The sequence below is a fragment of the Bos grunniens genome, chromosome 2, assembly GCF_055505025.1.
Source record: "Bos grunniens cultivar Pamir isolate PY7600 chromosome 2, Bosgru_T2T1.0, whole genome shotgun sequence".
Taxonomy (NCBI): domain Eukaryota; kingdom Metazoa; phylum Chordata; class Mammalia; order Artiodactyla; family Bovidae; genus Bos; species Bos grunniens.
In genome coordinates, this window is record NC_141166.1 from 50,021,627 (window position 1) to 50,046,234 (window position 24,608).

Consider the following 24,608-nt stretch of genomic DNA (forward strand, 5'->3'; position numbering starts at 1 on the left):
TACCCCAACATAGGAGGGGAAGTGCAGGGAAGAGGAGAAGAAAGGGTAGCAGAGTTGACTGTCTGCCCTGCATTCCTTGTGACTAAAGTCACTGCTTGGCTTGCTTCTCAAGTCACATCTCCCTCTGACTCTGAATTCTCCTGTGTCCCTCTTCTACTTTTAAGGACCCTTGTGATTATATTGGACCCATCCTGATAATCCAAGTTAAGCTCTTCCAATTCTGACACCAGTTCCAAAGTGTGTGTTTTTTTTCCACACCACCAAGCAATTCTCCAATCCCAGCTGGCTGACCTACAATTCAGCTCAACTCTGACACTATCTACCTGGAATAGCATCAGTCCTGCTTTTCTCCTCTCTTCAGATGTCAATTGCATTCCAGGCTACTTCTGTGTTTCTGATTGACAGGCTATGGATTGGAGATGTCAATTAATTGGCTCAAGTGGCTCAGAGAACTCAGAGAAACATCTCACTTATAGAGCACCAGTTTGTTACAAAAGGATATACTTAGGAAAGTCAGATAGAAGCTATGTATGTGGGAAGGGGCTCAGAGCTTCCACATTCTCAGGGTGTCATTCCCCCTAAATTTTTCCATGCTCATCAACCTGGAATCTTTCCAAATCCCTTCCTTTTGAGCTTTTTTAGAGATTTTATTGTTTTTGTTGTGTTCAGTCACTGAGTCGGGTCCGACTCTTTTACGATCTCATGGACTATATAGCCCATCAGGCTTCTCTGTCCATTTTGAATTTTGTTAATTTTCCATTAACAAAATTCAAGCAAGAATACTGGAGTGGGTTGCCATTTTCTTCTCCAGGGATCTTCCAGACCCAGGGATCGAACTTGCATTTCCTGCATTGGCAGGTGGCTTCTTTACCACTGTGCCACCAGGGAAGCCCCAGAGACTTTATTACATTGGAATAGTTGATTAAATCATTGGCCACTGTCAATTGATTCAACTTCCAACCCCTCTCTCTTACTGAGAGGTGGGAATGGAAGAAGCTGGGAATGAAAGTAGCAACCTTCTAACCACATAATTGGTTTCCTTGGCATCCTTAGGTGTTTCCAAAAGTCACTTCATTAACAAACCCAGGTGTGGTTGAAATGGGTTTGTTATACATACCAAGACACTTTTATCACACTTTCATTTAGGAAATTCCAACAGTTTCAGGAGCTCTGTGCCAGAAGTGGGGATGAAGAGCAAATATATATTTCTTATTTAAAATTACAATATCACAGCTCCCTATCCTAAGGTCAACTGATTAGCAACCTTAATTCCATCCACAATCTCAAATTTTCTCTGCCATGTAATATAGCATGTTCCAGAGATTGGAATGTGGACAACTTGTGGGGAGCATCATTCTGCCAACCAAAGTGTCTTAAGAGTCTTCAGGAAAACAGAACCAAGAGGATGTGTGTATTTGTATATATGTGTGTGTTTGTGTGCATGTGTGTGTGTGTATAAAGGGATTTATTTTGAGGAATCAGATCATGTGATTGAGGAAGCTTGACAAATCCAATATCTAGTAAGGGAGTCTGACAGGCTGAATAATCGAGAAAGAGCTGCAGTTTGAGTCCAAAGGCTAGAACCACGAAGAGTTAGTTGCTGGTGAAGTTGAAGGCAGACTGCTAGAGAATTCTCTTTTGCTTGAAGGAAGTGAGCTTTTTTCTATGTAGGCCTTTAATTGACTGAATGAGGCCAACCCACATTATAGAAGGCAGTTGCTTTATTCAAAGTTCACTTAAATATCATCTACAACCACTATCATAGAAACATCTAGAATATTTGATCACATATCTAGACATCACAGTCAAGCCAAGCTGACCCATAAAATTAAGCATCACAGCATTACTCCACCAAAGAGTAGAAACGTCTCTCAGTGATCCATTTATACTTATGTCTAGCTATTCTCATCAAATTTACCCTTTCTAGAATAGCTAGAAAGCAGGTACTCCCCAGCTACCAGTATTCCATCCACAGTGTTTTTAACTTACCCTTTAAAGCTTTCTTAGTGAAAGTGAAGTGGCTCAGTCACGTCCGACTCTTTGCGATCCCGTGGACAGTAGTCTACCAAGCTTCTCTGTCCATGGGATTTTCCAGGCAAGAGTACTGGAATGGGTTGACATTTCCTTCTCCAGGAGATCTTCCTGACCCAGGGATCAAACCCAGGTCTCCTGCATTACAGGCAGACACTTTACCCTCTGAGCCATCAGGGAAGCCAGTCCTTTTTCTACGTGCTCCCATAATAAGAGATAATATTCATTAAGTGTGTTTTATGTACCAGGCATATTCTATTTCATAGGCATTCATTACATGCAGAACCCAATTAACTGCAAGGCCACTAAATCTATTATTTTTATCATTTTGAAGAGAAGAAAGCTGAGACACATGGAGATTAAGTAACTTGCCAAAAGTCATCAACTGAGTAGGTGATCATGGCTGGGCAAATGGAAGAGTTGGAATCTAAACAGAGTGGTTTCCAAAGCCTTGCTCTTAACCTCTAGGTTAAGCAGAGGACTTTCCTGTGAGTATGTCGACACTGCCTATATTTCACCACACTTAATCTGCAGCTGTAAAGTAGACTGCTAAGGAGTCTTTCTATAGCAGGGGTAACATGAGGACATCAAATATTTCAATTTTTTAAATCTAAGTACCTTTTGGTGACCTGAAGCCTCAAATTCAGCAGAAACCCCCATTTCTCCTTGATTGCTTCACTTTCCTCCTCTTCAGGCATTTGTGACCTGTGAAAGCAATGGAATCTGCAACCTCAGTTTCAACTTTTATGAAGGCCACAATTACCTTTATCTTGTTCACAGTCATCTCCCAAAGCTTAAGACAGTTTCTGGCACATAGTACCATCTGGCCAGCAAATTTGGAAAACTCAGCAGTGGCCACAGGACTGGAAAAGATCTGTTTTCACTCCAATCCCAAAGAAAAGCAATGCCAAAGAATGTTCAAACTACCACAGAATTGCACTCATCTCACACGCTAGCAAAGTAATGCTCAAAATTCTCCAAGCTAGGCTTCAACAATATGTAAACCAAACGCTTCCAGATGTTCAAGCTGGATTTAGAAAAGGCAGAAGAACCAGAGATCAAATTGCCAACATCCACTGGATCATAAAAACGTAAGAGAATTCCAGAAAAACATCTACTTCTGCTTCATTGACTATGCTAAAGCCTTTGACTGTGTGAATCACAACAAACTGTGGGAAATTCTTCAAGAGATGGGAATACCAAACCACCTTACCTGCCTCCTGAGAAATCTGTATGCACATCAGGAAGCAATGGTTAGAACCTATCATGGAACAAAGGACTGGTTCAAAATTGAGAAAGGCTGTATATTGTCACCCTGCTTATTTTATGTATATGCAAGTACATCATGTGAAATGCTAGGCTGGATGAAGCACAAGTTAGAATCAAGATTGCTGGGAGAAATATCAATAACCTCAGATATGCAGATGACACCACCCTTATGGCAGAAAGTGAAGAACTAAAGAGCCTTTTGATGAAAGTGAAAGAGGAGAGTGAAAAGCTGGCTTAAAACTCAACACTCAAAAAATGAAGATCATGGATCTGGTCACATCACTTCACAGCAAATAGATGGGGAAACAATGAAAACAGTGACAGACTTTATTTTCTTTGGCTCCAAAATCACTGCAGATGGTGACTGCAGCCATGAAATTAAAAGATGCTTGCTCCTTGGAAGAAAAGCTATGACCAATCTAGAAAATGTATTAAAAAACAGAGAGCTTACTTTGCTGACAAAGGTCTATCTAGTCAAAGCTACGGTTTTTCCAGTAGTCATGTGTGGATGTGAGAGTTGGACCACAAAGAAGGCTAAGCACCAAAGAATTGATGCTTTTGAACTATGATGTTGGAGAAGAGTCTTGAGAGTCCCTTGGACTGCAAGGAGATCTAACCAGTCCATCCTAAAAGAAATCAGTCCTGAATATTCATTGGAAGGACTGATTCTAAAGCTGAGACTTCAATACTTTGGCCACCTAATACAAAGAACTGACTCTTTGGAAAAGACTCTGATGCTAGGAAAGATTAAAGGCAGGAGGAGAAGGGGAAAACAGAGGATGAGATGGTTGGATGGCATCGCCGACTTGATGGACATGAGTTTGAGCAAGCTCCAAGAGTTGGGGATGGACAGAGAACCTGGCATGCTGCAGTCCATGGGGTTGCAAAGAGTAGGACATGACTGAATGACTGAACTGAACTGAATTGAACATCTGGCATTCAAAATAGGATAGAGTTAGGAGTAACAGGGAGAAAACTGAGACTCAGAGAAATAATAGTTGCCAAGAATCACAAGTCAGAGGAAGATAGACTTATTCTCTCTAGTCCTCACACTTCAAAGTCCACATTGTACTTATTACAGCATAGTGGGTAGATGGTGCTTCATTCCATGTGTTTATAAAGTCCACTGCGCACATGCTTAGTTGCTAAGTCATGTCTGACTCTTTGAAACCCCATGGACTTTAGCCCACCAGGCTCCTCTGTCCATAGAATTTTCCAGGCAAGAATACTGAAGTGGATCGCCATGTTTTTCTCCAGGGGATCTTCCTGACCCACGAATCAAACCCACATCTCCTGCTTGACAGGCAGATTCTTTACCACTGCACCACCTGGGAAACCCATAAAGTCTTTTAGTTCTTTCAAATAAAGCCATGACATACGAATACAAGAGAGGGACTGACATAGAAGAAAAACTTAGCTTTTGACAGAAACCAAACTTTACAAAGTGTATTGCCATGATATGGAGCTTTGGGGAGCAGGAAAGCTCTGCATAACTCTGTTCCCTAGGAATGTGTTCTCACAGAAACTCTATTGGATAATTTAAAATCCTGAGCTATCTCAATCATGAATGGAGGTTTGAAGAATACAGTAAGGGATGCCTGTATTTCTGAGATTTCAAAGACTGAAGTCTATATAGATTTCCTCTTGTGCATGCACTTTCTGCAGAGAATTGACCTATGACAGAAATCGATGCAAAATAAGTCAAGCTGCACACTGCGCCACTGCTAGGTTGCCAAGTCAATTATGATTGCTTAGATAAGAAAGTATGACAGAGCTTCTCAACTATGAAACAACCTCTGATCTGCAAATATCATTGTTCTAGCCATGGCAAATAGATGGGGAAACAATGGCAACAGTGACAGACTTTATTTTCTTTGGCTCCAAAAATCACTGCAGATGGTGACTGCAGCTATGAAATTAAACGACACTTGCTCCTTGGAAGAAAAGCTGTGACCAACCTAGATAGCATATTTAAAAGCAGAGTTATTACTTTGCCAACAAAGGTCTGTCTAGTCAAAGCTATGGTTTTTCCAGTAGTCATGTTTGGATGTGACAGTTATACCATTAAAAAAGCTGAGCACCAAAGAATCCATGCTTTTGAACTGTATTGTTGGAGGAGACTCTTGAGAATCCCTTGGACTGCAAAGAGATCAAACCAGTCAATCCTAAAAGAAATCAGTCCTGAATATTCAATGGAAGGAGTGATGTTGAAGCTGAAATTCCAATACTTTGGCCACCTGATGCAAACAACTGACTCATTGTAAAAGACCCCGATGCTGGGAAGGTTGAAGGCAGAAGGAGAAGGAGACGACAGAGGATGAGATGGTTGGATGCCATTACTGACCTGATGGACATGAATTTGAGCAAGCTCCAGTAGTTGGTGATGGACAGGAAAGCCTGGCATGCGGTAGTCCATGGGGTTGCAAAGAGACAGATTCAACTGAGGGACTGGACTGAACTGAACTGAACAGGACTTACATGGATGCACGATGTGAAAGAAAAAATGGTGAAGTTGTCAAGCAATGGGGACTTGATGCATTTTTCAGTAAATCACACAAAAGTATGTAGCAGAATCAGATCAGATCAGATCAGATCAGTCGCTCAGTCGTGTCCGACTCTTTGCAACCCCATGAATCGCAGCATGCCATGTCTCCCTGTCCATCACCAACTCCCGGAGTTCACTCAGACTCACGTCCATCGAGTCAGTGATGCCATTCAGCCATCTCATCCTCCGTCGTCCCCTTCTCCTCAGCCCCCAATCCCTCCCAGCATCAGAGTCTTTTCCAATGAGTCAACTCTTCCCATGAGGTGGCCAAAGTAGTGCAGTTTCAGCTTTAGCATCATTCCCTCCATAGAAATCCCAGGGCTGATCTCCTTCAGAATGGACTGGCTGGATCTCCTTGCAGTCCAAGGGACTCTCAAGAGTCTTCTCCAACACCACAGTTCAAAAGCATCAATTCTTCGGCACTCAGCCTGCTTCACAGTCCAACTCTCACATCCATACATGACCACAGGGAAAACCATAGCCTTGACTAGACGGACCTTTGTTGGCAAAGTAATGTCTCTGCTTTTGAATATGCTATCTAGGTTGGTCATAACTTTCCTTCCAAGGAGTAAGTGTCTTTTAATTTCATGGCTGCAGTCACCATCCACAGTGATTTTGGAGCCCAGAAAAATAAAGTCTGACACTGTTTCCACTGTTTCCCCATCTATTTGCCATGAAGTGATGGGACCGGATGCCATGATCTTCGTTTTCTGAATGTTGAGCTTTAAGCCAACTTTTTCACTCTCCACTTTCACTTTCATCAAGAGGCTTTTTAGTTCCTCTTCACTTTCTGCCATAAGGGTGGTGTCATCTGCATATCTGAGGTTATTGATATTTCTCCCAGCAATCTTGATTCCAGTTTGTGTTTCTTCCAGGCCAGCGTTTCTCATGATGTACTCTGCATATAGGTTAAACAAACAGGGTGACAATATTCAGCCTTGACGTACTCCTTTTCCTATTTGGAACCAGTCTGTTGTTCCATGTCCAGTTCTAACTGTTGCTTCCTGACCTCCATACAAACTTCTCAAGAGGCAGGTCAGGTGGTCTGGTATTCCCATCTCTTTCAGAATTGTCCACAGTTGATTGTGATCCACACAGTCAAAGGCTTTGGCATAGTCAATAAAGCAGAAATAGATGCTTTTCTGGAACTCTCTTGCTTTTTCCATGATCCAGCGGATGTTGGCAATTTGATCTCTGGTTCCTCTGCCTTTCCTAAAACCAGCTTGAACATCAGGAAGTTCACAGTTCACATATTGCTGAAGCCTGGCTTGGAGAATTTTGAGCATTACTTTACTAGCGTGTGAGATGAGTGCAATTGTGCAATAGTTTGAGCATTATCTGTCATTGCCTTTCTTTGGGATTGGAATGAAAACTGACCTTTTCCAGTCCTGTGGCCACTGCTGAGTTTTCCAAATAATGGACCATGAAGTCATCAAAAGGGATGTAACACATGTATAAAATTAGAGACACTAACCAGGGCCAATGGTCTTTCCCCAAAAGTGTTTAAAATAGTAGGTGTAACAGATTTACACTCTTTTAATCACATAATCTGGCCTACTGTTAAAAATAACACAGAATATGTTACAAAATTAGGTCTTCCATAGAATGTTCTACTTTATACCATTCTGTAGAAATGAAATCCTTTGAATGGTGATTTTAATTTTCTCTCAAGTCAGTTGTCCTCATTGACAGAGATGTCCCAATCCAGGTGGCCCTTTCTTCTTAGCATCAAAACTCTAGTTTTATTTAGTTCAGCAACACATTAAACTGAAAGACTGCAGTTCCAGCCCTCCTTGAATCTAGGTATGGCCATGTCAGTGCAACGTGAACAGAATTCCCACATGAAATTGCTAGGAAAGCTGATTTCAGGGAATTGACACAACCTGGAGGAGGAGCATTTTGTCCTTTCTCCCTCCTTTCCAGCTGGGCTGGATCATGCATGGAATAGATACACAGTTAGGATGATGAAGTGTTGGAGGAGATCATCACAAGCACATGACCACTGTTTGACCCATGAGCTGGACCTGGGCAATCAAGGCTCTGTATGTACCCCAACCCCTGTCCTTGGAATGTATGGTCTGCCCACCTTTCCACTCTAGGAGCCATTTCAAGGGCACAGCCCTAAGAGAGCAATGTATTGTTGAGCACACCTAGACTATGTATGTGGCTGAATTCTGTTAATAAGGTCTCTGAATGTTCTTTCAAAGATAAGGCCTTTGAAAGATTCTGACAGGCAGGAGCAGAGATTTACTCATCTTGCAGCTGTCCAAGACAAGCCTCATATGGAAATCCACTTGCTTATTAAACCTATCACCTGCCAAGCCAGATTGTTCTGTCTCTCCTTGTCTTCTTTCTATAGGACCAGTTTCAAATTTCACCCGGGTAACCCACAAGGTCGCAAACTAACACAGGACACACAGGAAAAAGACCAGGACAGTGATGAGTAGGGAGCTGCTATAACAGACCTGAGTTGCCTAACTCCAGATTCCTTATTTCTGAAAGAAATAGACCTTACTTTGTCTAAGCTACCTGGCTGTCCCTGGTGGCTCAGATGGTAAAGAATCCGCTTGCAATGCAGAAGACCCAGGTTTGATCCCTGGATCGAGAAGATCCCCTGGAGAGGACAATGGTTACCCACTCCAGTATTCTTGCCTGGAGAATTCCATGGAGAGAGGAGCCTGGTGGGCCACAGTCCCTGGGGTCACAAAGAGTTGGACACAACTGAGTGACTAACACTGTCTAAGCTACTGTTACTTCTCCATCACTGTAGCTGAAACATATCCTAATTGATGAACCCCATTCAATCATTGCTCTAGTATCAAGATCAACTGCTAAGTTTGAATACTTGTTTAATCTTATTTTGGAGGGTGAAGGGGGTGTCACTTTTAATAGTTCATCTCTTTATTTTACTTGCTGAAATTTCTCCAGAAATATTAGTTTAGAAAATTAACAGGAAGCTAACCTGCCCAACTGGATAGGATAACCAATTCATTCTTCAAGATATGCATCACGTTTCTCCCCTGTCCCTACAATGATTTATGACCAGAAACCAGGAATCTAAAAAGTCAGTTTATGGGCAGAATCTCTGAGGGGTCCTCCATCAGTTGATGAATCTGCCTACAAATCTCCTAGACTCTGTAATTTACTGCATTTTACTTTGTAAAATTTGTAATTTACCACAATGTGTCACCACAACTGACAGATTTTCTAAAGTCAAGTTATTCAAAATGTTTCTTACTTTGGGAAAAGTCTATTTGAACTCAAAATTGTATCAGTTATTACAGAAAATATATCATATCTTTGATGACCTTCATCAGATGTTCCTAAATTGGTCCCATCCCTGGGGTTTTCTATGAGTTGAAAGTGAGATGCCTAATTCAGTAATCTAATTACTGTTAGCCTCAGGTTTGACTTTTGACACACATACCTCATAAGCGGTGCCATGTTTTACATCTTGCATCATATCAGGGGCACCCCTGGATGGCTTTCTCGCTTTTAGTGAGGCTAGATTGATCAGAGAGTTCAGTTCCCCATCAACACTTTGTTTTGTTTTACTATCTGCTGGTGACCATTGTCTGAATCAGTTTTTTCATTGGAACTTGAAAAATGAATTGGAAAAGCTGTTTCCAATCCTATCATTCCTTCTGCATTTATTTGCTGAAATTCTTCTGAGCAGAAAACAGTTTCCTCATCCACTTGATTACCCTGAAAAATAGTTTAAGACAGTAATCCAAGATATATACTTCTTTCCTTTAATGATCAATTTTTAGAATAATGAGCTATGCCCTGGCTCCACTTTTTCTTAGTCAACCTAAAAGACCCCAAGTACAGCATATTCATCATTGCACTGGCCATGCATAGTGATGAGTGTTCAGCCGCTGCACTCACTGCTTTCTATATAAAACCTGTTACCAGGTTTTAAGCTTTTCTTGATGCTTGAGGAGCAAGTGGGAAGAAAATAGAACAGAAGGACCAAGCCAGGGCCAATCTTAATTAATGCTATGAAACAGATAGATACCTCCCTACTTCTGTTCAACATCCTGCCCTAAATTTAACTCTCTTAAAACATTATTTGATGAACAATGTCAAGGAAAAAACCCTAATATAAATGAGGACTTTGAGTAATCATGGTGTTAGGCTCATCAATTGTAACAAGTATACCACTCTGGTGAGAGATATTACGAATGCGGGAAGCTGTACATGTAGGGAGTCAGGGAGTATATGAGAAATCTCTGTACCTTCTGCTCAATATCACTGTGAACCTAAAACTGCTCTAAAAAATAAATCATATTAAAATAAAAACACTCCATGGTTGCCCAGAGCTGTCTACATTATGACCCCTTCTAAACTCACTCCATTATATAATACCTGATGCCCTCAAATTAGTCCTCTTCCAAACTGGGTACAAACTCCTATAATGACCTCTTTCTTCTTCCATTTATTAACTTGTACAAATTAAATCACAATGGGGTTGTAGAATGGAATAGTGAAGAAACTAGAGCTGAGCACCAAAGAATTGATGCTTTCGAATTATGGTGCTAGAGAAGACTCTTGAGAGTCCCTTGGACAGCAAGATCAAACCAGTCAATTCTAAAGGAAATCAACCTGACTATTCACTGGAAGGACTGATGCTGAAGCTCTCGTACTTTGGCCACTTGATGTGAAGAGCCAACTCATTTAAAAAAAAAAAAAAAGCCTGATGCCAGGAAAGATTGAGAGCAGGAGGTGAGGGGGCAAGGGCAGGATGAGATGGTTGGATGGCATCACTGACTCAATGAGCATAAGTTGGAGCAAATTCCAGGAGATAGAGAAGGACAGGGAGGTCTGGTGTGCTGCAGTCCATGGGGTTGCAGAGTTGGACACGACTTAATGATTGAACAAAAACAACAACAAAGTGAAGAAACCTGATGCTATCACCTTAAAGCATGCCAGTAAGAATAGCAGTTGGTGCTGACTGGTATGATATGTTTCCAAAGTCCTTTGCTGTTACACTTTTCACAAACCATTGTAATTATGACACATCTATGTTTTACCTTCAACTAGGCAGTAGCTTCTCAAGTGTAGGATTTCTTCATCTTCTTCCTCTTTGTATCCTCCAGCACCTAGCATGGTTCCTGACCCATAGTAGATACTCCACAAATATTCTGAATGAGAAGAATAAATGAAAATTCTTCATTTAATAAAAGCAAGTGTGGTATATTATATATACACCAATCTATACCAGAGCTTAAGATGGAAAATTAAAAAGGGGCATCTACCCTGTGATGGGGCTTCCCTAGTAGCTCAGCTGGTAAAGAATCTGCCTGCAATGCAGGAGATCCCAGTTTGATTCCTGGGTCCAGAAGATCCCCTGGAGAATGGATAGGCTACCAGTCCAGTATTCTTGGGCTTCTCTGGTGGCTCAGATGGTAAAGAATCCACCTGCAAGGCGGGAGACCTGAGTTCGATCCCTGGGTTGGGATGATCCCTTGGAGGAGGGCATGGCAACCTACTCCAGTATTCTTGCTTGGAGAATCCCCACAGACAGAGGAGCCTGGTGGGCCACAGGCCATGGGGTCACAAAGAGTCAGACACAGCTGAGCAACTTAGCACGCGCGCGCGCGCACACACACACACACACACACACACACACACACACCCTGTGATCACTAAATCCTCAAGCATTGCAAATCTAGGTCTTGAGAAGAAAGGGGCAGAAATGGAAGGATGCCTCGGAATGTCTATACCTGTTTATGAACCAAGCAGTTGAAACATCACTATAAAAATGTTGTTCTAGTACCATATGGGTATTTATTTAAAGAAAAATGCCATTCACATCAGCTAGTACTCTAATCATTGAATAGTGGGAAAACACAAAGTCATGGTGTACAATTTTTTACCTTTGTTATTTCTTACAGATTTATAATTCCTCTAAATCTCCCAGAATATGTAACCGTATAAGACAACAACAAAAATAAGTGTAAAAAAATTAATCATGTCTAGGCTCAGTATTTATTTTTCTTTCATCCCATAACACCTTTAATAAGTACCTTGAAACTTGTCCACTTGCACATTCTCCCTGAACAGGCAGATAGCTTTGGGAGGGTTTTGGTTAATTTAGGAAGCGCCTAATACTTTTTTTGCCAAGACTCCTTTCAGGAATGTAGAAGTACATTGTTCATGTTCACATTCAATGACACTTGGAAATACAGTCACCACTGCTAAGTCTACTGCAATTTCTAGATGTTTAAATCCATATCTAGCTCAATATTTCAGTTTTATTTCAGGTTGGCTATAGAATTCATGCAAATCTTTGTTGAGAACTCTAATTTGTACCAACCAGACATTCAAAGCCACCAAAACAAGCAAGACAAGGATAGTATTATCACAGCAGAGAGCTTGTTATTTTTCCTCTTAACTGTGTAGGGAGGCTGCTTCTCCTTGTGTGTATAGATTTAAATCCTTAAAAATAATCTTCAATGATACTTAAGAGTTGAAAACAACTATTTTTATCTGACCATGCTCTGATAATACAACTACATAATATTCTAAATATTATCTAACTTCCTACAGCTCAGACAGACTTATAAGATAAAGTTTTCTAGATCTTAACTTTCAAATCTGTGTACTTTATTTCTCCCCCTTACACTTTCAATTCCTCAGTGAATTATCCTACAGTGGCCCCGATTGCATGTTATGGGAACAACGTATGGTCTGTTCTCATTTACAGTTTTGCTCTATGCTCCATGGCGAGGTACCTGGGCTCCTTTCTCCAGACCAGACCTTTCCTGATTAATTTTCATTTATTTAATCAAAGTGAAGCAAAAATGGCAAGTTATCAAAAGTTATCAGTCAAAATATTGCACTTTCCCTTTAATCCCTATCAAATCCAATGCCAGGTAACATTTGCTTATTCTTTTAATGTGGTTATTAGAAAACTTAAAATCACCTACTTGGCTGAATCACTATTTGTGGCTTGCATCGCATCCCCATTGGATAGTGCTGATCTAGACACCGCTCCTCCTGCCTCTGCCCTTTTCCCCAAAGGAGGGATCTTTAGACCATCCAAAGAGCCCTAAGCTTTAGAACTTGTCTTATCACTCAGTTATTGGGATCATAGAGCAGAGGAGTTTCCCATGACTTCTAGCTGAATTTATATGAACACAAACCTACCTAGACATGTTTCAGGTGAGAAGGTGGGAGTTGCTGTGACCTCTTTTATTACTTCCCATGAGACAGAAACTATGGTCCTGTGATACCATCCCATCACTCTGTTACCTCAGCTGGGTCATGGAGAGGAAGGGTAAGCTTCTTTTAGAAACATAAAAAGCAAAGGAGCATGATTCCTAAACAAAGAGGGAGGTTTAGGTAGGAAGTTTGCCAAACCCTCATGTGTTCCTCCTTGCCATGGGTCTAATCTGAGTCTTGGAACAGGACACAGATGTGGCTAGAGAGGAGAGGCCAGCTGTACAGTCAGTTAATGGTTTTCATTCCCATTGGAAGCAGATATAGTCACATGGTGATGCTAGAAAATGCAAGCAAAGAGAATTTTCCTAAGTGTTTTCCATAGAAAGCTCATTGACTTCCCATGAAGAGGAGCCCAGCACTACATCATTTGTGCACAGGGCTGTAAATACATTGGTGAGGAGAACAGAGACCATCCTTTTTCAGAGGTTTCCAAAAACAGCTAATTATCAAGATTACCTTTTCAAAAACCACAAATCCACTCAGTAAGGGTCTCTGAGGATTAATTAACGTTAACCAATGGCCAGAGACTACATGATATTTACCCTTCCTTCCAGGCAGAGAAATTCTTAAGAGTGAATGAACTGAAATGAGAGGCCAGTTCCTGTTTCTTGATTCTCTGATGATTTCTTTGTTTATATGCTGCAGGGGGAAAAAGGATGGGGTGGAACATTGTGCTAAGAACTAAAATTTGGACGTATGTTAAGGACTACGTGTACCATAAGATGATTCACGAACTATGCTCAGTAAGCTTGTAGTATACAATATATCCAAACAGTGGTAATTGTTAGAAATGTTTAGACATAAATTCCATGCATTGCTCACATAATGTTTTAAAAATACACAGGGACAGGGGAGCCTGGTGGGCTGCCGTCTATGGGGTCACACAGAGTCGGACACGACTGCAGCGACTTAGCAGCAGCAGCAGCAGTACATATTATAATTCTGCCCTTAATATCAATGCCTGGGGATGTGGTATCACCTCTGGGAGAGGTCAGCTCCCTGTTGAAGAGCAGAAAACATGAAAATAAGGTAGAGTGAACATTGGTTATTTTTACTCATGGCCTACCCTCCTTCCATTGTGCAAATGATCTCCCTGATTCATGTGATATGGAAGGAAGTGTTAACTACGGGACCTTTCCTGACATTTGGCTACATAAGTGAGCATGTGATCCAAACCTTGCCAGTAGTGGTTTTCTCAACTGTGGTTGGTCCAAAGCCAAATAAGGTTAGACAATAACAAATCACCAAGTAGAGTCAAGGAATATGGATGCTAGAGGACTGTTTCTCTTCTCTCTGGGTGGTGACGTGGGAGAACCTGGAGGCTCAGAGCTCCACTGCCTCTTTTCACTCTTTCCCGATTATGCAGCAACCGTAGTTTGGTGTGACTGGTCCAGGCTGCAGTTCCAGAGATGGGCCACAAGTGTGATGAGCATAATCAGGTCCTCCTGGCCACAGTGACCAGTCTCACAAGTGATTGTACAGGACTCCTTTGTGATGGCTGAGGTAAAAGTCTTCCTTGACCTGGATAGTACAGTATACCAATGTGATCCCTGAAACAGCTCCAGCCATTTGAGTACCTCAGAGAAGTCCACACAAGAAAGCAGTCAACACGTGAAGGACAGAGTCAAACAAAACATAGAGCCCTGATCAAACCCTGCCTGAGCACTTTCAACCTCTGCAATGCAATATATAGTTTTCAAACCATGTAACTACTTTCTCATTTAAGCCAGTTTAACTTTGTTTTCTGTTACTTGCAACTCAAACTGATACATTATTTGGTACTGAGGAAATAAACCGCTAAACAGGAGGGCCAGCAGAGGGCAGTGTGGAGCCCAGTATTCCAGAGTGGAGGCCAGTCATCCCTGCTGCTGCTGCAAGGTCACTTCAGTCGCGTCCAACTCTGTGTGACCCCATAGACGGCAGCCCACCAGGCTCCCCCGTCCCTGGGATTCTCCAGGCAAGAACACTGGAGTGGGTTGCCATTTCCTTCTCCAATGCATGAAAGTGAAAAGTGAAAGGGAAGTCTCTCAGTCGTGTCCGACTCTTAGCGACCTCATGGACTGCAGCCTACCAGGCTCCTCTGTCCATGGGATTTTCCAGGCAAGAGTACTGGAGTGGGGTGCCGTTGCCTTCTCCGAGTCATCCCTATCTGAGCAAAATGTCTATTGCCATTTATCACCTTCATCACACTGAGATTTTCTTCACATTGTCCTGTACCCATGTCTCTATCAAAGGTAGAAAAACAAAACATAGAATTGAGTTCTACTGGTTCAGAGGAGAATGGGATCTCAGGCCTGCTTTACTCATTTATGTCATACTCATTATATCATGGTCTGATGTCTACAGACATTTACGTTCACGAACGCTGGAGTAATTGTCACCTGATTGTCAGGGTAGGGTGGGGAAATGGAACAGTGATCAGGGAGAGGGAAGGAGCTAAAATACATTATCCCCGAGGTTCTAGAAATCTATAACATAAAAGTAGAGTGTATCTTAATAGCTACTATTAATTTCTTTAGACTATAGTTAGTCATTTTAGGCAACTAAGACATGCATAAAATTAGGAGACTATCATGATCAAGAGGGTATCATCATATAACCAATAGCTTTGGAATTTTTACTATTATTCATATAGTAACAAAATAATTATTCTAAATATTACCATATCAAACTCATATGGGTTCTATCAAAATAGTTCATCTCAGTAGTTTAAACTTTTTTTCACTTTATTGCAAAAATTCTGAACATTACTGTGTCCAAGCCACCAAGAGTTTTCAGGATCTCTATGAAAATATTTTCAGATGAAACACCAGAAAGAATATTGTGTAAAACTCAGTTCAGACATATTTGTTACTATAGAACTTTTATCAGATGAGTGAACTATGCAAGTGAAACAAAAAAAAATGCAGACTTATTTGTGTTTTTATTTTGCAGCATAAATTCTAGGAATAGAGCCCTAGGAAAAAATAACTTCATTGTGTTATTCCCCCCAAAAGTTATTTTAAAGAGTGATATAGTTAACTATATCAGGAAGGTGACTTCCCTGGTGGCTCAGACGATAAAGCGTCTGTCTACAATGCAGGAGACCTGGGTTCAATCCCTGGGTTGGGAAGAGCCCCTGGAGAAGGAAATGGCAATCCACTCTAGGACTATTGCCTGGAAGATCCCGTGGACAGAGGAGCCTTACAGTCCATGGGGTCGCAAAGAGTTGGACACGACTGAGTGACTTCACTATATATAGTTAACTCTAAGACAACACCCAAGAGGTGGAAAAGTTGGAGTTCTGGGTTAGAGCTGTGAGCCCCATAGACATCCTGAGAGTCAGAATTTCCAACAGCCTGCGTTTCCAGTACTTCTCACCTCCTGAACTAGGACCAGCCTGCACCACAGTGTCTGCTTGTTTGTAATGATCACCAACAAAATCAGGTGTTAATAAAAACAGGCAAAATACATGTGATTTTACATGAAAGTCAGTGAAACATGAATCTGATGAAATCAATGTTTTCTCTTTAGCTGGAAAAAATAAAGGATGAATAAAGGTATGACTATAAGAGAAGAGAGGGCCTTTCCAAAGCTGAGCATGGATCTGGATAACTGTGAAGAGCATGGCCTTGGAATGAGACTCCTTGGTTTGAATCCATCTCTGTCACTTATTACCTATTAAACAATGGACAAATTACTCACCCTCATTGTATCTCCATGATTTCCGATGTAAAATAGAGCTGATAATAATGTGTCACAAAGGTGTGAGGATTACGTGGGCAACTCATGTTAAAATAGAGCAGCATCTGTGCAAAATAGGTTATCAGTGAAAATAACTATGTCCCCAGAAACTAATGTTGACATTTCTCAAGCAGTCTAGTAATGGTGAGATATATTCTGGGTTTCCACAACCTGTTATTTCTAGAATATTACTGATCACTTTCTTAGAATTGGTTAACTTCTCCAGCTGACCTGGACCTTTGTTGGAAGATGTGTATCATTAATTCTCTAGGCTATTTCTTTGCAACATTTCCTAAAGATCAGTTTCTGAGAATGCTCAAACAATGCCTGAATTTAACAGTTCCATGAATTCAGTTAATTACTGCTGTTAAATGATTTCATTATTGGATATTTAATGGCACATGACGTGATGCAATGGCTGATGGCTACTTTGCCCTTTTGCTTTATAACAAAACTCTCTTTAAGATATTATCAGAAGATGCTTCTTCAGGATTAAGGATTTTTCTTGTACAAACAGGATGTATGTCCAGGCTAAAAATTGGGTTACTGTGCAAATAGGGGAAAAGCAATGAGCACATTACTTTAATCCTATTTTTAGTTCCACTGCCTTCCACACTGCTGCCAGAGTTATATCAGAAACACAGATGGGATTGTGTTATTCTACTGCTTAATAGTTTTCAAATGGCTCCTTACTGCCTAAAAAATGTCCAAACTCCTTAACAAGCCCAAGGTTTTAAACAATCTGGTTCCAATCTGCCCCTGTAAGCTCATCTCTACTCATTCCCTCCTCTACATCAGTGTTCTGACTTCTGAATACATCACATACTTAATTACTTCTATTCCCTTTCTTTTGTGGTTCCCACAATTGGAATACCTTGCTTATCTGACATACTATATTTCTCCAGACTAAGCTGATATGTTATCTAAATTATCCTTCATGCCTATTTAATCTTTTGTTGGCTTCCAGGCAGAATTAACCATTTCCTTTTCTGAGTGTAGAGAACTCCGTTCAAGTATCATACTGAGGATACAATGTGAGGTCAAAACAGATATCATTCTTGCCCTTGTGGAGCAAACAGTCTGGTGGAAAGTCAGACATTAATCAATTAATATCACAAATATAAATTAAACTATGATAAGGAGCAGAGCATGGTACTATAAGGTCATTTAGGCATTTAAAAAGGCTTTCCTAAAAGGTGTGAAGAGTAGCAGTAAACTAAGTAAAGGGAGCAGAGAGAGTATTCTGATAAAATCATGTGCAAAGTCCCTGTGGCAGGAAAGAGCATCACAGCGTTAAGAGCTGAAGACCAGGGTGACTGTAATGGAAAAGTCAGAGACACTTACAGCTGGTTGACCCTGGAAAATAGCACAACAGCTGTTCTTCTCAAACCTTTGCATCACTTACTCTAACCCTTCTGCTTCTGGAGGATGATAATATGAGATTCCAAGAGAAGCCAATATGAAATTTGTCAGATTATCAATACTCTAGTACTGATAGTTCTTTTCTTTTGGCTGCACTGGATCTTCATTGTTGCATGACAGCTTTTTCTAGTTGCAGAGGGTGAGGGCTACTGTCTAGTTGCAGTATTTATTCTGGCTTCTCAATGAGGTAGCTTCTGTTGTTGCGGAGCATGGGCCCTAGAACAGAGGCTCAATAGTTGTGGTGCGCGGGCTTTGTTGCTCTGTGGTACCTGGGATCTTCCTGGGCCAGGGATCTAACCCATGTGTCCTGCATTGGCAGGTGGATTCTTAACCACTGTGCCACCAGGGAATCCCATTCTGTATTCTTAATGATAACAAAGTGAACTATTACCTAAAGACTACTTTTGACATTCATAAATAAAATTTATCTATTTTATTCTCTTCGGTTCTTTGTATACTATTCCTGACAAACTGTTCGAGTTACAATAGCTGTGCCCAACACCAGGACTTGTTATTGCTCAGAAAATGAGATAATAGCTTGTTTCCACTGTCAGGAGTAAGTCAACACCCCTCTGCCAACAACTACCATCAGTAAGTCCCACTCATGACCCCCCCTCCACACCCTACATGTCCCGTAGAGGTTAAATAAACCAATTGTAGGGGAAATTAGCCCCAAGTTTATCCCATGCTGCAGTCATCACAAAATTTCTAGTGTTACTGATCTTAGAAAATTGACTATATTGCTCTGAAAGTAAACTCAAATTTCTCAAGAGATTCATTTCTCCACAGACTATTCATAGTAGAAACAAGGGAGACAGTTGCTCTCTCAGAGTTCATTACAAAAACAAGCGTTTTTCTTGGTGATGTATTCAGGGTTAATTTGTGATTTTTTTTTTAAGAAAGACAATTTTATATCTGAGTTCTAAGTGCATTTCAATTACAGTTAGACAATGCAATAATTTGACATTTATTTCACCTACTCATTCAAGAGATATTTATTAAGCATTTACCATGGCCTCGTCACTATGACAACTATGATCAGAAATGTAACAGTTTGTGATTTACATATTTTATTTTCTTAAGCCAGACAAGTGAAGTGTAACAGAAAACAAAGCAACCCTTAATGAGACTCGCATGTCTGTTTTATTCACTTGCTCTTCAAATGCATACATATAAGATATTAATTTCCACTTTGTGGTGGAAGACATTAGTAAGCCATAACTAATTATAGTGCTGGTTACAGAAATGATAGATGAGGAAGCAGGAATTGTGAAGATGAGTCCAGAATCAAAGTGCTTCATCACTTTTGATAGAACAAGAACAAAACTTTCCATTCCGTTCATGTGAAATAGATTACAGAGTAAGGCAAAAATGTAACCGGTCTCTCTCAATTCTAAAATTAGGTTTTTTGTGTTTTTACTAAACGCCTCTGTTGGAGCTTCTCTCTAATCATTCCGGACAAGATGTCCCAAAGCTTAAGCCATCAGGGCAGAAAGAAGATCTCCGGAGTTATGACAAACTCCAGAGAGGGCTGTACTCAATTTTTGCTGTTAACTCTGTTTTTTAGTATAAAAGGAACCATTACCTGTTTGCTCATAAACTAACGGTCCTCAGCTAAATATCTAAGTGTGCTGTTACCATACCCCCTGCTAAGTTCAACTTCAAGTGCTCTCTGTTTTTTGTAAAGGGAACTTTATATGACTGTTGCCTAGATACCAAAGACTCCAACATGTATTACAGTAGTTCATACTTCTGTCGCCATCTGTCAGGTCTTTAAGATCTTATAAAATCAAGCACTCAACCTAGAATTTGCAATTGTAGGGAAATTGAATTCACTCCAAATAGGAATAGGAGGGATGGTACTGTCTTTTCCCCCCAGTTAAGTCACTGTTTCACAAACAGTTGTCTTTGCGATTTTGGAGAACAAAGACTCCTCCGTATTTCATTTTCAACCAAGGGTCACCCTATTTCTTGTGTCTGTGTGTGTTTAAATGTTTTTAAACAGTGTCTTTGTAACAGGATGACCTCTTTAAAAGCAGATCCTTAAGAATTTTTAAATTCTTATGAGCAGAAGCTTTAAAAATAACTGAAAATTGACATCTGAAATCTGCAAAAATATTCCATCTTGCAAGATAGAGTAACTTGAATTCTCTTCTGAGACTTGCTACTTCATTGTTCTTATGACTGAATGGGCACCCTTAGAGATAAAAATTAAAAACAAAGAATCCGCCTGCAATGAAGGAGACCCCAGTTTGATTCCTGGGTTGGGAAGATCCACTGGAGAAGGGATAGGCTACCCACTCCAGTATTCTTGGGCTTCACTTGTGGCTCAGCTGATAAAGAATCCGCCTGCAATGCAGGAGACCTGGGTTCAATCCTTGGGTTGGGAAGATCACATGGAGAAGGGAAAGGCTATCTACTACAGTATTCTGGTCTGGAGAATTCCATGGACTTCATATTCCATGGGGTCGCAAAGAGTTGGACATAACTGAGTGACTTTCACTTTATGACTCCATTCTCTTGGGGATAAATCTGAAGCCCCATAAACCCTTCTGTTGGCATTATGAATGAGCAACTAGCAGTTTCATCGCTAATGTAAAATAAACGGAGTCTCTGCAGACATTGTATTGTTGAGCAGAGAAAAAGTGCTTATTTTTCCTTTGGAATTCATTGTGCACTCTGCCTAAAACTTTCCCCTGGTTTGTGTGAAAAAAAGTTGAATTCCTGTTTGAGCATCAAACCTTAGACAAGATGAGGAGTTGGAATCAAGAAACCTGGGGAAAGGATTTATATAGGCTTCTTCGAGTTAAATTGGGAAAAGGAGCCAAAAGAAATTAGACAGAATCTAATGACTTTTGAGCAGGAACAGTCTGTTAATGTTCTCCTTGTGCTATTTCACATAAGAGAACCTAGACTTTGAGGAATGTGCTGCTTTGTACCATTACATTTTCAGGTGATTAACTTACTAAGGCTAGTGTGCAAGGTCATTATTACACTCTGTGTGGAGGATTATGCGATTCTCCTTGAAGGCAGTGAATTTACTACTGCCAATCACCTTAGAAGAGGAAGTCCCAGCAACAGGAGAGGAATCCATTGGACTTTGGTGAGAGTAAAAACTTATTACCTATTGCTTGCTTCATGGTAATGTCTAATAAGCCCACAGTAAGAGATAAATCCTATTGCTTTCCTGGTAATTAGGATCAAGTCATTGCCAGATACATGAAAATAGTCTTGGGAGTGCCCTATCTTTATTGTAACTGAGCATGAACGATCTGGTAAGACTTCCCAGTACAAGTCTGGGTCTCTGGATTATGAAAGTCATCCCATCCAGTGGCAGTTGATGTTTTTCTTTGCTAAACTTCCCTTTGTTTATGTCCAAACTTACCATGAAATCTAGTTTAGAGGTTGCAGCCTGATGGATGACTTCTAGAATGGTAGGTAAGGACCTCTGAAAATCTGCTAATCCTTAAAAGTAACGATAACACTGGGAAAAACTATCAAAATCAACCCATTCAGAACTCTAGAGATTAAAGATTTACATCAGTACAAGTTTTATTCATGAAAAATAGGTGAATGTCATTAAGAACAGTGAGTTTGTAGCATTTTAACTTGTCCTAATCTTATTCTCCTCTCCCCAGCCCCATGATATCCTTGGAAAACAACAGACTTGTAACTATGGCAGCTGTAAATGCCAGCAGCCTAGCAGCCACTGGAGGAAACAAAATGGGCTTGGAATGCCTCAAAAGCCCCATTTCCAGAGAACTGTCACTATTTGACTTGCCTGATAGCTTACTGAAAAGCTCCAATCTCAGGGCTGGTGTTTATGTGATCCAACTCAGAGATCACTCTCTGTGAGAACTCTATCTCTAAGGTATTTGATGAAAATAATCAGCAGTAATTGTATAACATCACAGCTTCTTCTGAGGGTAACAAGAGGCTGACTATAGAAACTGAAAGGACAAACTGGGGAATGAGAAGTCCACAGAGCTTTGAAAAACTTTTAGATGTTCCTGGGATTCTAGGTCATGTCCATATTCAGACCTTACGTGTATGCCCAGGAAAAACTTGAGAAGATTTCTCAAATTTTTCACATCTGACAGACCTTCAGGCTACACACAAGCAGGAAATGAAGGCTAATGCAGAGCTGTAAACTGACTACTAAAGATTGAAGTCATGACCCAACACACGGGCCAAGCTCCTCAGCAAAGACTGAGACTTACTGGTTCAGAGCACTTAAGGAAATCTCTGCTCAGTCCTTAGCTTACCCCTGAGAAAACAACCAGGGACTTCAGTGGCTGCGCCTAACAAAGAAGAGAGACTTTACAAAATTAGCCTAAGAAAGTCACTAAACAAGCAAACAGCAGGAACCTTGGGTGAGGTAACAATCTGATTTCCAGAGTTGTGACATTATATTATATATAATGCTCCACTTTTGACAAAAAAAAATTTAAAAGGCACACACACAGAAAACAAACCAACAAAAGAAATCCAGAAAATTATAGCCCTTACATAGGGGAAATAAAGAAGTCAATAGAAACTTACCTTGATGAAACCTAGACATCAGACTTTCATTTAAACAGCTGGACAATGGCAACCCACTCCAGTGTTCTTGCCTGGAGAATCCCAGAGACGGAGGAGCCTGGTGGGCTGCTGTCTATGGGGTTGCACAGAGTCGGACACGACTGAAGCGATTTAGCAGCAGCAGCAACTTAATTAGCATACATTATATACTTTCGTGTAGTGCAATTTAGCAAATACAGCAAATACAAATTTGCTTTATTAATTATATGTGATATTGTTTCATAAGTTAATTACCTTTCCTGAATGTCATTGGTATTTTACAAAATCATTATTATTACCTGATACATATTTGTGGAGTTATTTCTATCTTTCTACAAAAAATAAAACCTTTTTTTTTTTTGTAATACTGAAACAAAATCTTATCAGTCAACTTTGTTATATAACAAAGAACCACTAAGTCTTCATGGTATACAGCAATAAATGTTGCTTTCTCAGAAAAAATAAATAAATAAATAAACAGCTGGACAAACATTTTAAATCAGCTATTATAGATATGTTCAAAAAACTAAAGGGAACAAGGTTAAAAGTATTAAAAAACAGGAGACAAACATCTCACCAAAAAGAGAATAAAGAAAAAAATAAAATATAAATGGTGGATTTTAAAGGTACAATAACTGAAATGAAAAAATCATTAAAAGAGCTCCACAGTACATTTGAACTGGCAAAAGAAAGAATCAGCAAACTTTAAGATAGGTTAATTAAGACTATCCAGTCCGAGGAACAAACCAGAAAAAGGTTAAAGAAGAATGAATAGAGCTTCAGATATCTATGGAGCACCTTGAAACATATTAACATTTGCATAACGAAAGGCCCAGAATGAGAGAAAGAAAGAGGCAGAAAGAATATTTAGAGAAATAATCATCAAAAACTTCCCAAATTTGATGAAAACTATTAATCTGCACATCCAAGATGCTCAATAAAAACCAAGTAGAATAGAGTGAATGAGATCCACACCTATACATATAGCACTCAAACTGTCAAAAGACAAAAAGAAAATCTTGAAGGTGAAAAGTGTCTTATTATACACAAGGGATTCTCAGTGAAATTAACATCTAGGTTCTGATCAAAAACTTCTGAGACCAGAAGATAGTAGAATGACATATGCAAAGTACTGAAAGGTAAAATCCTGTCCACTAAAAATTTATATGGCACAAAACTCTTCTCCAAAATGGAGAAGGAAATGGCAACCCATTCCAATATTCTTGTCTGGAGAATACCATGGACAGAGGAGCCTGGCTGGCTACAGCCCATGGGGTCGCAAAGAGTTGTACACTACTGAGGAACTGACACACACACATTCTCCAAAATTGAAGGAAAAATTATTACAGTCTTAGATAAATAAAACTGGAAAGAATAATTGGCAGTTCACTCACAGTCAGCACCAAGCCCTCTTAGATTCAGTTCAGTTCAGTTCAGTCACTCAGTCATGTCGGACTCTTTGCGACCCCATGAATCGCAGCACGCCAGGCCTCCCTGTCCATTACCAACTCCTGGAGTTCACTCAGACTCACATCCATCAAGTCAGTGATGCCATCCAGCCATCTCATCCTCTGTCGTCCCCTTCTCCTCCTGCCCCCAATCCCTCCCAGCATCAGGGTCTTTTCCAATGAGTCAACTCTTCGCATGAGGTGGCCAAAGTACTGGAGTTTCAGCTTCAGCATCATTCCCTCCAAAGAAATCCCAGGGCTGATCTCCTTTAGAATGGACTGGTTGGAACTCCTTGCAGTCCAAGGGGCTCTCAAGAGTCTTCTCCAACACCACAGTTCAAAAGCATCAATTCTTCGGCGCTCAGCTTTCTTCACAGTCCAAC

The 24,608-nt window shown here is 40.4% G+C and overlaps 1 long non-coding RNA gene across 1 annotated transcript in view; it reads right to left on the reverse strand.

Annotated features, from left to right (window-relative positions):
• Positions 1-1,995: 1,995 nt before the first annotated feature.
• The window catches only part of LOC147378075 (uncharacterized), a 104,833-nt gene continuing 82,220 nt past the window's right edge, over positions 1,996-24,608 (reverse strand). Inside the window, exons 2-4 of the long non-coding RNA XR_015144432.1 lie at positions 10,879-10,989; positions 2,650-2,736; positions 1,996-2,169 (exon numbers count right to left, since the gene is read on the reverse strand). This is a non-coding gene — a long non-coding RNA (uncharacterized LOC147378075). The remainder of the gene's footprint in view (positions 2,170-2,649; positions 2,737-10,878; positions 10,990-24,608) is intronic.